Raw genomic sequence first — 13,730 nt, 5'->3', positions numbered from 1 at the left:
TTTTTCTTGTTTCAGGTAAGCACAAATTTCCATCATAAAAGTACGATAAAAGTTGTCGAATGGGTTTCCAGGCACCTGAATAGGTGAGTCATTTAGTTCTAGGAAAATTTTAGCGTTGGAAATTGGAAAAGAAAAAGCGAAATGGTTTTAAGGGTGATTGAAAATTTTTTCATGAATTATAAGAGCCAATTTACTGAAGCAAAGTGAAGCAATGTAAATAATTTCTGCAATTCAATTTCAACTCCCAAAATATCAACATCTACCTACTAGTTTTGAGCCATTCTGGAGCCTCCAGTAATTTTCCAATTTTTCCAGAAACCTTCAAGTAATGAACTATAGGACCTGTAACTTGAGTCGGTGCTTATTTAGCACCCTTCAACGATTTTAGGTGTTTACCCCAAAATTCCAGGAGTACCAGTTCAGAAACGAATTTTTGACTAATTTGTTATTTTGCAGGGCTTGTAGGTACTCGGTTACATTTTTAGTAATTAAGTTACCAAAGTTACTAAACATACCTTTTGGTTACATTTTTGATATGGACAACTTGCAAATTTCGTTTTTTGGAAATTATTGCGGTATCAAAAACAGAAAAATTGTCGCATTTGTGTTGAAAATTTTGCTAAAAAGTTTCGCTTTTTTGCCAAAAAATGTCAAAAAGCTCTGCCTTCTGAAGAAATTTTCAAAATCTTGCATTGTCGCTTGAAATTTCCAAATATTCTCACTTTTGTGTCAAAAATTGCCAAATAGTCCTGCTTTTATCAAAATGTTGCGAAAAAGCCTAGCTCTCTTTTCTAAAAGTGTGGAAAGGAGAATGGAAAGAGAGGGAAGGGGGTTGAAATTTTTTTAGGGATACCTACTAAGGGTATACATAACATCCTGAAAAATTTTCAAAATCGGTTAAAATGGGGCTGAGAAAAGTGTTATTGAAATTTCAGAAAAGGGGGGTTCCCCAAAAAGGGGAGGTGGTGTGGATCTGAAATTTTTCACGCGGTAGTTTCTCGATGGTATCTACCTTCCATATACTAGTATCAACCCGAACACTCTCGGGACACATTTCACCCCTCGTACGCGCCCATAGCTTTTTTGTGTTTTTTAGAAAACCCTTCAAATTTGAATGGTTCCAGCCCCACCCCCCCCCCCCCCCGGAGGTAGAAAGACAGTTGATATGTCACTAGATCGGGAATTTGACGTAGAACTCAAAAATAAAGCTATTTTTCACGTAAAATCAACCCCTGAGGATAAAACTGCAAAAAACCCATTGGGGGGGGGGTTCAACCCCCCCATAAAAAAATTAGCAAGGTGTCTGTGGGGTGGCAATTCTCAGGGATTATTCAGGGGACCACCCTTGACCATTTTTCATCATAAAATCTTTGGTAGCCAAAAATGTTTTTATTTTCGAAATATGATGCTAATTTGCCTCCACTAATGGCAAGTTGGGTTTTAAATTTTCACTCTGTTTTTGACCTCCCGAGTCGATTGCAGGGTGTCCAAACTTCTGGAAAACCTGAAAAACCTGGAAAAGTCAGGGAATTTCAGAAATTTCGAGCAATTTTTCCTCTAAAGCCAGGGAATTTTTTGAAAGTATTTGTCTGTAATTTTTTGATAATTGAAGTTGTTTTGGTGTAAGTATTTATTTTGGAAAAAATTTCCCCAGCGTCGCTCGTGTGGTTTCGTTCGGTTTAGTTTGAGCTTAGAACCAAATGTAGATACATTATTGAAAAACGTGTTTTTTTTTTAATTTTCCAGTTCTACCTGATGAATATTTTTTCATGTCTGATTTAGGATTTTCGACTTTGTTATCGACTCTACGTACCTGTTCAAATAATAGCCAATTTTTGGCCTCATAAATCACCAGAAAAATTACCAGTTTTTGTAAATTTTCATTTCTAAATATTTGAACCAAAAATATGAAAAAAATTGAAAATCGATACACCCTGGATCGGAAATTTTTTTGAGATGAATGGTGCCTGATAGTATTGCTTATCGAATCTACTCATACTTGGTTGAAACAACAGAAAATCACTATTGTACCTTACACCGTTTCTTTTTTTTCGAAAACTGGAAAATTTGAAAATACGCTGAAGGCTCCAGAACAGTTCGAAATAATCACCAATCCACTCAGGAAATTGAAAATGTCAGTTTGATCAAATTTTGATTTTTTTTTTACTAAAAATGAGGTAAACTTTGATTTTTAAAAAATTTATGGAAAATGAACTCCTGGCTTCTTATTCTATTTTTTGGAATTCGTTCTACTCTAGATAGTAGTATTTTTTTTAAATGTTACAAAAAAACAATACAAAAAAATTAATTCGATGAGTATGAAAAATTTGAAATTCCGCTGCTACAATTTTCTCTACCTCATGCAGAATACCAATCTACTATTATTTACTAAATTTGCAAAGTCGAGATGGTAGTCATATTTTTTTTTGAAAACCAAAGTTTCTGAAGTTGGGTGTTCGTGAGAATGTTTTCCAATGCAGTGGTCGATGCAGTTGCATAAATGCATTCCAGGTCAGATACGTTCTTAGGTGTGTATTCGACTGTTTTCGGGGCACCATTCCACATGACTTTCTGTACTTCTTCAACTGCACATCGTTGTGCAAATTGTCCATTAATAATTTTCAATTGTTCAATTTCACGATTCATCTTTTGTTCGCCATATTGTCGAATGCATTTAAAAAATTTATTTAAAAAATGGTCATATAGCAGAGTATCCACTTCATTGAGATCCATAATGGTAATTTCATCGCGTTCAGTTAGTTCATAACTATCTGAGTTTGTTACCCTGGCGTTTAATTTCAAATAAGCCATATTCTCCAATGGCCATCCCAGTAGATTAGCGAGTAGAATCATCGACGCTTCCATGTGCTCCATAATCATAACTAAGTCAAATTCTCGATCAATTTTCTCGATGAATTCGGCGATGGCAGTTTTATTCTCACTCTGACTCACATCGAACCCCAAATCGACACTCATTTGATTATATCCTCTGTACGAAAACTGACTACCAAGTCCAACCAAAAATGGCGGTTTCTTCGACGCATTTAAAAATTGTTCCAAGCGCATACCTGTTGTCATATTGAGCGCGGAATATTCGTAGTTTGATTGAAACTGCGTTACAGGGTGTCGTAAAATCGTCACCATCGATGTATCCGGGTACTGATACGATTTCAATACGGAATTATACCTTAGGTGTTGTGCCATGATGTGATATTTGTTATTAGGTGTCTTGGCATAGGGATATATGGACAAATCAGAAAATGGCAAGTAGTATGTAGTGTAAATAACGTTCATCACATCGAGCGAATTCCTCAATGCGAATCGAATTATTACATTTTTAACAGTCGTACCTCCGGTCTTATGAGTTTTGACGAAATACACGTTCGTACGAAATGAATTATTCAACGACGATGTACAGCATGCGTAAGCCAATGGTTCAGCTGTATCTCCAATGGCAGACCTAGGGTTTTATTTGGTGTTGATGAATTATTGTACTTTAGAATACTTTATTTACCTATGTATTGCTCACGTTATAACATCAAGGAAACTTTCTGTACTTACGATCTTTGTTGTATCGGATTTGGTCGTAAGCTCTCTAAGTTCAAGGATAACACTATCAGTAACACAACTGAGACGCCTAATGACGAAAGTAAAATTATTTTGTGCCTCAATATAACATTTTTTATTTTGAAAAAAATTTTCTTTTTCAAACAATACATTTTACGTATGTACTTTCAATCGCCGTTTTCCAACGAAATATGCATTATGCACGGGAAGTTACTTTATAATGACGTTGTTCGTTTTCCTCAAGGTCGATAAGGTACGAAATTTTTAGAAAGGAACGTGTTATCGGCTTGAAATTATCGCGAAGCAATGAGCTAATGAGTGCAAAACTGCATTAAGTTCAAAACGACGAAAATTGAGTTAGATATCGATCCTTCTTTTGTAAAATTCAACAAACCGCAATTCAAACAGCCCTTTTTTCCTCAAACCGTTTCTAAGTCTACTATTTTTGATACATTTCAGTGGCGTAGACGTGGTAGCATTGATTTTTTCATCGGGTGGGTACGGGTACCGGGCAGCCCTTTGATAATACATGGTGTCTACAAGTCTGGAAAACCTGGAAAAGTCAGGGTATTTGGTTGGTCTGGAAAAGGAATTTTGGGAATTTACAGCATTTTTTACTCAAAAGTCAGGGAATTTTGTGAAAGGCGTCGACCGTATATAATGGACGAATAATTCAAATGGCAGGAAATGACGCCCACATTTTGGATGCAGAATCCTGGAAACGTTCTGCACATGCGCCAAACATGATGCTTACGGCGCTGGTGGAGAGAGAGACGGTTCCCTGGTTCAACCCATGTTCAACCAGTAAACCGTCTCTCTCTCCACCAACTCCGTAAACGTCATGTTTGGCGCATGAGCAGAAGGTTTCCAGGATTCTGCATCCAAAATCTACGCTTCACATTTTGTCATTTTTTCACCGTTGAATTATTCGTCCATTATATACGGTCGACGGTGAAAGGTCACTTCAAACAGATTTTTCCATTTCTCATAATGAAAAAATTCACCTCAGACAGTTTTTTCGCTAATCAGTTTTGTCATAAATTGTTAAATACCCAAAAGTCTTGTTTTTTGCAAAAATTGTTGGAGTCTTGCATTTTATCAACTTATGAGTTATGACTTATGACTGAGTATCATTAACCCTTAAAGGCCTGAACCAAACTGGAGGTGATCCGAAAAAATGCCTTTAATTTGTTGAATGGAACTTACATGAATATCTTTTTAATGTGTAGTATGCCCCCCTGCCCCTCAAAACTATTTTGCAAATGAGGGGTCAATTTTATCAAATTTTTGTAAATTACTAAAGAGCAAAATACCTAATTGGCCCAAATTTGAGGTAATCTTATATAATTGCATTCCATGCACCTCTTAATTTCGTCGAAGTCGAAACCTTTTTTCTTGAATTTTCAATGATTTTTATGAAATAATGTAGTCAGCTGAATGTACGTTTTTTTCTGCTCGATGGTCGTCCTTTTTCAAAAAAGCCTAGGAGAAGTCTTTCTTCCTTCAGTTCTGAATTTTTAAATTGTCATTTACAATCGAAATTGAGCCTTTAGAAATGCCATATTTTTTCCATTTTTTCAGTGTGAGAATTGAATAGCTAAAATTGAAAATGAAAAATTATATATTTCGAATAATTTGTTTGAAACTTAAATTCTTTTGTGTGAGGAAATCGAACACCTTGTGCCCGAAAACCAGTTTCAGCACTCTCAACGTGCATTGAAAATTGAATTTTTGAAAAAAAAAACTATCGTGCAATTTTTGCGGCATACCTAATTATTTTTGTAGCTGCAAACCGAACATGAAAGTTGAAATCTACTTTTTTTGGCTCTGAAGTCTTTGGGACTGTACATTGCGAACCAGTGCAGCCACTCACCAGAAAAAAATGTTTGATTGGGAAGTCAGCAAAAATAATTAAAAATCGCTCTAAAATTGGCGCAAAAAGTATGAGACAGTTTTCAAATGTGAAATGTGAGCTTCCTATGGACTTATTGAGATTGCAATTTGCACAATTATATACCTTAGTGTTCTATGATGATGAGAATGTGTAAATTTTTTCAAAAAAAAAAAAAAAAAAAAGATTTCATAATAGTTTATTACATTCATTTTCAAAAGCATGGTGTGAGAAGTCGAAGGACATTTGGGGTATAAAATCGAATGTACACCAATGAAAGAGGGGGCTGAACAGCTCAGTATCAAGTGTAAAATGCGAGGGAGGTGATGCTTGTATGGACCAAAAAAAAAATCATGCAAAACCCATTGAGAAATTTGCTGTGGACACAAAATTTACCACTTTTTGAGAATTACCCAGGTATATTCTATAGGCCTCTTATATTGAATGACGTTTGCAGAATTACGTTTGAAAAAACTGTGGACCTATGGAAAAAAACTTTATTGCTTTGGCACATCCTTGAGCCAGAATTGTTAATCGAAGTGATAAAAATACTCGAAAACAAAAGTGTTATCTTTTTTTTTTTAGCTATACCATGTACAGTGTATTTACTAGAGACGTGGGAATGATTAGGATTTAGATTGCGAACTAGTGTATTTGACTGATATTGGATTGAAATTTGTAGGAATAAAGCGTTTTGACGAAATCCAAATTTTAGTAGCTGAATTTTCTGTTTTTAATTTTTGATAAATTTTTAAAAATTGTTTGTCTAAATGTAAATTTTCCTGGTTAAATCGTAATTCGATGAAACAAATGTAGAAATTTGAAATTTGATTCATGTGTAGCTTATTTCATATCTTGCATATTGATTAGTGGTGATTTTAAACCCTTATGGGGTCTGTAGCAGATTTTTCATGTTTTCTCGCGTTGAAAAGATACCTGATTTCATTTTGATTTTTTTTTTTGTAAAATTTTCCAGAACTGAAAATCTGCTTTAAGAAAATTTTAGAAGGGATGAAAATTGAAAATTATTGCGGATTGATTCAAAATATCGTAGTTCTACTTATGTATTTGAGATACAACAGTGTCAACATCTAAGTATTTAAATAAAGCTATATGAGAAATGCTTATACTGGGTGTCCAGCCGTCCACAAGCCTGGAAAACCTGGAGAAGTCAGGGAAAATCATTTTCAGAAATGAGTGGACACCCTGTTATAGTAATGAATACTCAAGGAGCTAAAGAAAGCATTCGCACCAACCACGCGCATGATCTCACATTTACATTTAGAAGAAGAGAATATTTTGTCTGGCCTATGGTTCAAAAGTGCCAAATTTATAATAACTGTAAACAATAAGCCATTAGCTATTCGCTGATCGCAAGATAGTTTTTGCATTTGCTTTCATCTTACTTATTGGTTGATGGTTGCATTATGGTTGCTAAGTTCGCTTTTATATATCAACTTGGAGCTGATTTTCTCATTTCTAGATATTTTTCATAATTTATAGAGTAGAATATACCATGGTACCTACTATTTTTATTAAAATAAAGTCAAAAAATCTCTCGTCAATTAGAACATTCAACTAAGCAATTGCAACATTTAAAAATTGCTTGGGAATTTTTCATGAATCCCGCTCCAAAATGTCAAATTATCAACTGCCGTAACTTTTTTGAATTTGGCCCCAAAATATTATCTATTGTTTAGCATTATACAAATACTCCTCGTTACTTGGATCTTCTAAAATACTGCTTGCTAATTGGCTAAGTTTTGACAATGATGAACAAGCAATTACTCATAGGATCTAAGAAGTCAATGTGATGACCAAACGTATTGAAATATGTACCATTTTCAAATTTTTGGAGCATGTAACCCCTCTCCTTCTCTCGCTCATTAGGCTTTGCCGAGTCCTTCGGATCTCAAAATTTAAATTTGTGTATTTACATAGACTTTTCTGTCAAAAAATTGTCGAATTCGGCAAACCTTAATAAATGAAAAAAGCTTAGGACACATGACCCCCCTCCCTCCCACTAGCTTCTTATTTTTTGGAGATTATGAATTAATCTAGCTACTGGGAGGTATCTTACCTCCCTTCTTTCTTTCAGTAGTAGGTTTGTCTTAAGTGTTTCGTGTCTCATTAATCTCGTAAAATTAAAAGGTTAATTCTAAAAGTATTATTGTCGGGAATTACTTGTTTTTCGGCGTGCAAAGTGAATATCTCTGTCGTGACACTGGCCGTCGTTCGAAAACCTATTAAATTCGTCGTTCAAATCACTTATGCCGTCGTGCATTTATGGTGGTTGTGCAAACACCCTATTTCGTCGTTGAACTTTGCTCTGCCATTATATATTTCCCAATTTTTAATAGAATGTTGTAAAATGCTGAAAACGGGTAAAAATTGCTACATAAAAATTGGATTTATCGCGATGGAAATGGTCGAAATTCATTTTTTTTTTCATACCAAAAAATCGGAAATTGAATTCCATTTGAATAATGTCGTTGCACAGACAATTACAATCAAATTTTTGCGCGACGAGGGTACCATATTTTTACAATCTCAATCATCTTTGTTAATCCCAGTCAAAAATAAATTTGAGGATATATTCTGTGTGTCTGAGGAACCTAAGCTAAATCAACAACCTCTCAAAGAGAAAAATATTAGCAATGAGCTACTAACAACAAAATTCAGAATTCCTGCAGAGCTATAGTTTATTTTTATTTTTTTGAATTCACATTTGACCTACGATGTACATTATGATATGGCTTCTAATTCTGAAAAATTATCTATTCTTGGTTCATTTTTTTTACATTTTTTTATTTCGTTTTCAAACCTTCAAACCTCTTAAATTGAATGTATCCAACTATAGAATCCAACGTATTCTGCGGACTAACCGCGTAAACGCATTCTAAGTCTGATTGATTTTTAGACATGTAGTCGACTGTTTTTGGAACACCGTACCATACCCCTTGCTTAACATCTTCGGCCACACATCTGCGTATAAATTGCTCGTTAATCGATTTCAATTGTTGAATTTGATCTTTCATCTTCTGTTCACCATATTGTCGTACACAGTTCAGAAACTTATTCCTGAAATGATGATAGAGCAGCGTATCAACTCCGTTCAGATCCATGATGGTAATTTCATCACGTAAGGTCAATTTGTAATCGTCCGATCCAGGCAGTCTCTCGTTCATTTTCAAATAAGCCACATTCTCCAATGGCCATCCCATTAGATTACCATCGACGCGTCCATATACTCCATGATCATTACTAAATCGAATTCTCGATCTATTTTTGCGATAAATTCGGCGATCGCAGTTTGATTCGTACTTTGGATCAGGTCGAAGCCCAAATCGACGCTCATTTGATTGTATCCTCTGTACGCCTTGAAACTATCAACTCCGAGCAATGGCGGCTTTATCGGTGCGTTTAAAAATTGTTGTAAGCTCATGCCTGTTGTTCGTGGCATTTGAAAAAAATCGTATTTGGATTTAAAATTCGTCACCGGGTGTCGCAGTATGGTTATTGTTGATGTATCTGGATACTGATATGATTTCAATGTGGAAGTGTACCTGAGGTGTTGCGCCATCACGTGGTATTTGTTATTAGGTGTATTGGTATTAGGCCATATGGAAAAATCAGTTAGTGGCAAGTAGTACATTCTGTACACAAGGTTCAGCACATCCAGCGAATTCCTCAAAGCGAATCGTATGATGACATTTTCAAGCGTTGTGCTTCCTGTCTTGTGAGTTTTCACGAAAAATACGTTTGTACGGAATGAGTTGTTCAATGGGGTGCAACATGTGTAAGCCAATGGTTCAACTTGATTTCTGACAACATAATACCTACTTGTTAAATAATATTGTATGAGTTAAATTTGCTCTAGTGCCAGTTAAGAGGTTTATTTACTTACGATGTGAGTTGTGTAGGATCAGGTAGAGAAGTCTTCAAGCTCAAGCATAACAGAATGAGGAATAAAGCCGAAGCGCACAAAGATGAAAAAAGAAAGGTTTTTTGGTTTGGTATGGAAATTTTTATTCTAGCGTGGATCCTTTTTTTTAGTAGATGCATGTCGACTGTGGAGTGCTTCCACATCGCTTTTGTGGAAATATTTGTAAATAGTTATCTAGTGGTTTTGTTGTTTTTTCTGGTTTGTAAGCGACAATGCTGCGTGAAGTGGGAAATTTTTCAGAAGTATGCACATAAAGTTATCGATTCGAAATTATCAGGAACATGATTTATGTTAACGGGTATTTAGGTGTTGCATTGAAATAGGTCGTTGTCATTATTAGATGTATATATATACCTATTGTTTGGTTTTTCAAGGTTTGTTTTCCATTATGAATGTGTGATTCTTGTTTCATAAGGTAATTAACGTTGATCTAATCGTCGAAAAGAGCCCTTCTGGGTGAAATCAGCACTTTCTCCGATTTGGTTGAAACTCATTCAAAATGTTAGTCTGGATGTAAAACCAGTAAAACCACCCCAAAAATTTTTTGAGCTGAGCCCCACCCCCACCCCCACCCCCACCACCACCCGAGAAATATGCCCATACGTGCTCAAAATTCAAAATTCCCGTTCTTCGAAGAGGGTGATCTAAAAATTTTGAATCTTTCACAGAAAATAGTCACTAGGTAGGTGCGTGTGTGGAATTTTTTTCGAAATAGAACTTCATATTTGGGGGGTTGGGGGGGGTGGGTTCAAAATTTAAAAAATTTGTTGAAAAACGGGGGGGTGGGCACTCTCAGCAAAATTTTATCTGAAATTTAGTTAATTACACCTTTAGTAAAAGGAATAGAATTATTACGCGTGACGAGGCAAAATACTGAAAAGAAACTACAGCACATGTCGGTTTTTCACACCAGGATAAAATATATCAGATGATTTTTCTGAATGGTATAAGTGCATAAGATGTGCTAAGAATGCAAGACAAATGTGGATAAATGTATTTCAGACATTTTTCCATAGATTATAGACATTTTTCTAGATTGTAGAATATAATGTATGATATAAAACATGCAATTCTTTACTGCAAATTTAGCAAAAAGGATGGAAGTCCATTTTTTTACAATTTTGAGATTCTTACATCATTGGAAAGCTCTTGAAAACCTCTCTCTAATGATGTATGTATCAGTGCTCCAAGTGGAGAATTACAGAAGTTGTCAAAATGAAAAAGACGGAATTCCGGAAAAACAAGAAAGAACAAGCCATCAGCTATTCGCTGGTTGCAAAAGGGTTTTTGCTTTTTGTTAGGTGCTTTTTAGTTTTTTTTTTTTTTTTTTTTTTTTTTTTTTTTTTTTTTTTTTTTTTGTAAATTTGATCACCGCCAAAAGCAAGAAATTTGCAGAGTAATGAAACTGGCTACAGCTAGCTTTCAAGTTTTAGCTTTTAAATCCCCCCCCACATTCTAAGCTTTCAGCTAGCTTTCCTGCTTTCCATTACCATTATGTACATTCACATCACAATCACATCACCTTTTTTTAAGTACGGATTTTGCAACTTTCAAGTTATTTATTAATTTAAAAAAACTATTCTATTCGGTATTTGACATAAAACATGTTGAATGAATAATAATTGATGAAAAAAGCATCAAAAATTCACACATCACACATTTTCACATTTGACATTTCGTCAAAAACAAAACCTATACCCGGCGACGACTTCACGTAGACTCTATAATGCACTCTCCTATCCAAATCACAGAATGAGTCTCTCTGAAATACTGTTCACTGATTGAGTGATTGGCTACAAACTAAATTGAAAATAATCAATTGCAATAGGGTTTATGCTGCAAGCAGCAAAATCCCTAAAAAGGATGGAAGCCCAGATGTTCCTTTACTCGAATAGAACTTCCACCCTTTAATTACGCGGACTTTCATCTTTTTTATGGACTTCCAAATTTTTTTTTTTTTTTTTTTTTTTTTGAGCATATTTACTTGAAAAGAATTTCAAGTACAGTATAGCAACTTTCGCCTGATTTTTTATTTTTATTAGTTCGTTTAAAAAATAATTGACCGGTGATTAATTATTTTGTAAAAGCCAAAATCAATTACCAATACATCAAGGAATCAGAATACAATTTTATATTGAAATTTAGTCCCTCCACAGATTTGAAAACGAAACCAAAATGATTGCTAAAAGGATTTTTTTGCTCCCGTGAAAAATTGGGGTTTTGGTCTTCCATCTTTTTTGCTTTGGAGTACAGAATTTCATACAAATGATCATACATGAGCATGTGAGGGACACTCTTTTGGTATGATCATGTATGAAGTGGTCATATCTACTAGTCCAATCAAATAGAGATTTCACCTGAAATAAATTGGGGGAATTTTTTTTTTGCGTCAAAATGCTCAGGATGGTGTCCTAAATGACATACTAAAACCCACTCTAAATCCGCGTGGTGCTTCTCCCCCCAGATTCACATGTGTGCCCCCTAGCACAGTTTTTCGCCATTTTCTCCCTCACATTGCATTTTAGCGAAAAATCTGTGGTTAGATAAGAGAATCTACGTCAAATTTCCGATCTAATGACGTATCAACTTTCCTTATATGTCCAAGGGGGTGGAACTACAGGGGGTTTCCTGAAAAATACATGAAGGATATAGGCGCCTAAGGAGGGTGAAATAGTCCCCGAAAGCGTTCGAGTTGATATCAGCATGGAAGGTGAGTACGATGGAGAAACTTGCGCGTGAAAAATTTCAGATCCACACCCCCTTTTCTTTTTGGGACCCCCACCATTTTCTGAAATTTCAATAACACTTTTCTCAGTCCCATTTTAACCGATTTTGAAAATTTTTCTGGAAGTTATGTATATCCTTTGTAGGTATCTCCACAAAAATTTTCAACCCCCTCCCCTCATATCTACCCCTCAAAACGGCGTTTTTTTTTTCATTTTTCTATGCGTATTAACAATGAAGAATGCGAGGTACAATTTTATAAACACGTTTTTTGAATGTATTATTGACCCCCAAACATCAAGTACTTCTTTCGAAATTTTTGCTTTGGTGCGTCGTGCTGAAAAGTTGAAAAATGTGTCTTAGGGGGTGGGGGTGATTTTGGAATTTTGTGAAACATGAATATCAACGGGTAGGGTGTCGTTTTCTCGTGATTCGATACCGCAGAGCACGAATACGACGTCAGATTTTCTGCTGCACTCGCACAGCTCCCCTGGACCCCTCAGCTCCCTCCTGAATTTCAACTATTTTTGAAGTTGAGCTACTTTTACAACATATGGAATCGATTGACTTCCCCCCTCCCCGTCACATACCAGGTTATTTTCAAAGTGAAATATGTAGTAAAAATGACTTTTTCGGCATACCGTGTTTCATAGAATCAATTTTATATAAAATTTTACCCGCTCTTTAACATCGAATAGAGCTAATTTTTTGAATAAACTCATGGTAAACGAGAAAAACGCTATTGTTAATTAGCATAGAATAACTTGAAAACGCTATTTTGAGGGGTAAATATGAGGGGAGGGGGGGTGGGTTTGACCGTACATAACGTACTGAAAAATTTTCAAAATTGGTTGAAATGAGGCTGAGAAAAGTGTTATTGAAATTTCGGGGGGTTCCCTAAAAAGGGGAGAGGATGTGGATCTGAAATTTTTCATGCAAAAGTTTCTCAATGGTACCCTTTCCTTTTTAGTAAAAATAAAAGCCTCATATGAAATTGTAGAATATGCTATTTGTTTACAATCTAAAACAAATTCCATTTAGTTTTTCTACAAAATTAAAATGGTGATTCACCGTCATCGATCTCTTCCTTGTTTGATGCATGATGCCTCTATGCAAGTTTATATACTTATTTAGAAAGTACGTCATATTCATGTTCAAGAGGTTCAGTTAATAAGAAAACGATTCCATAAGTATGTTGTAAAAGTAGCTCGCAACTTCAAAAATAGTTGAACTTCAGGAGGGAGCTGATGGGTCGGGGGGGGGCTGTGCGAGTGAAGCAGAAAATCTGACGTCATATTCGTGCTCTGCGGTATCGAATCACGAGAAAACGACACCCCACTCGTTGATATTCATGTTTCACAAAATTCCAAAATCACCCCCACCCCCTAAGACACATTTTTCAACTTTTCAGCACGACGCACCAAAGCAAAAATTTCGAAAGAAGTACTTGATGTTTGGGGGTCAATAATACATTCAAAAAACGTGTTTATAAAATTGTACCTCGCATTCTTCATTGTTAATACGCATAGAAAAATGAAAAAAAAAACGCCGTTTTGAGGGGTAGATATGAGGGGAGGGGGTTGAAAATTTTTGTGGAGATAC

This window comes from Planococcus citri, chromosome 4 (assembly GCF_950023065.1).
Source record: "Planococcus citri chromosome 4, ihPlaCitr1.1, whole genome shotgun sequence".
In the NCBI taxonomy this organism is placed as follows: Eukaryota; Metazoa; Arthropoda; class Insecta; order Hemiptera; family Pseudococcidae; genus Planococcus; species Planococcus citri.
The sequence above is the reverse complement of the archived record's forward strand: the minus strand, read 5'-3'. Positions refer to the sequence as shown.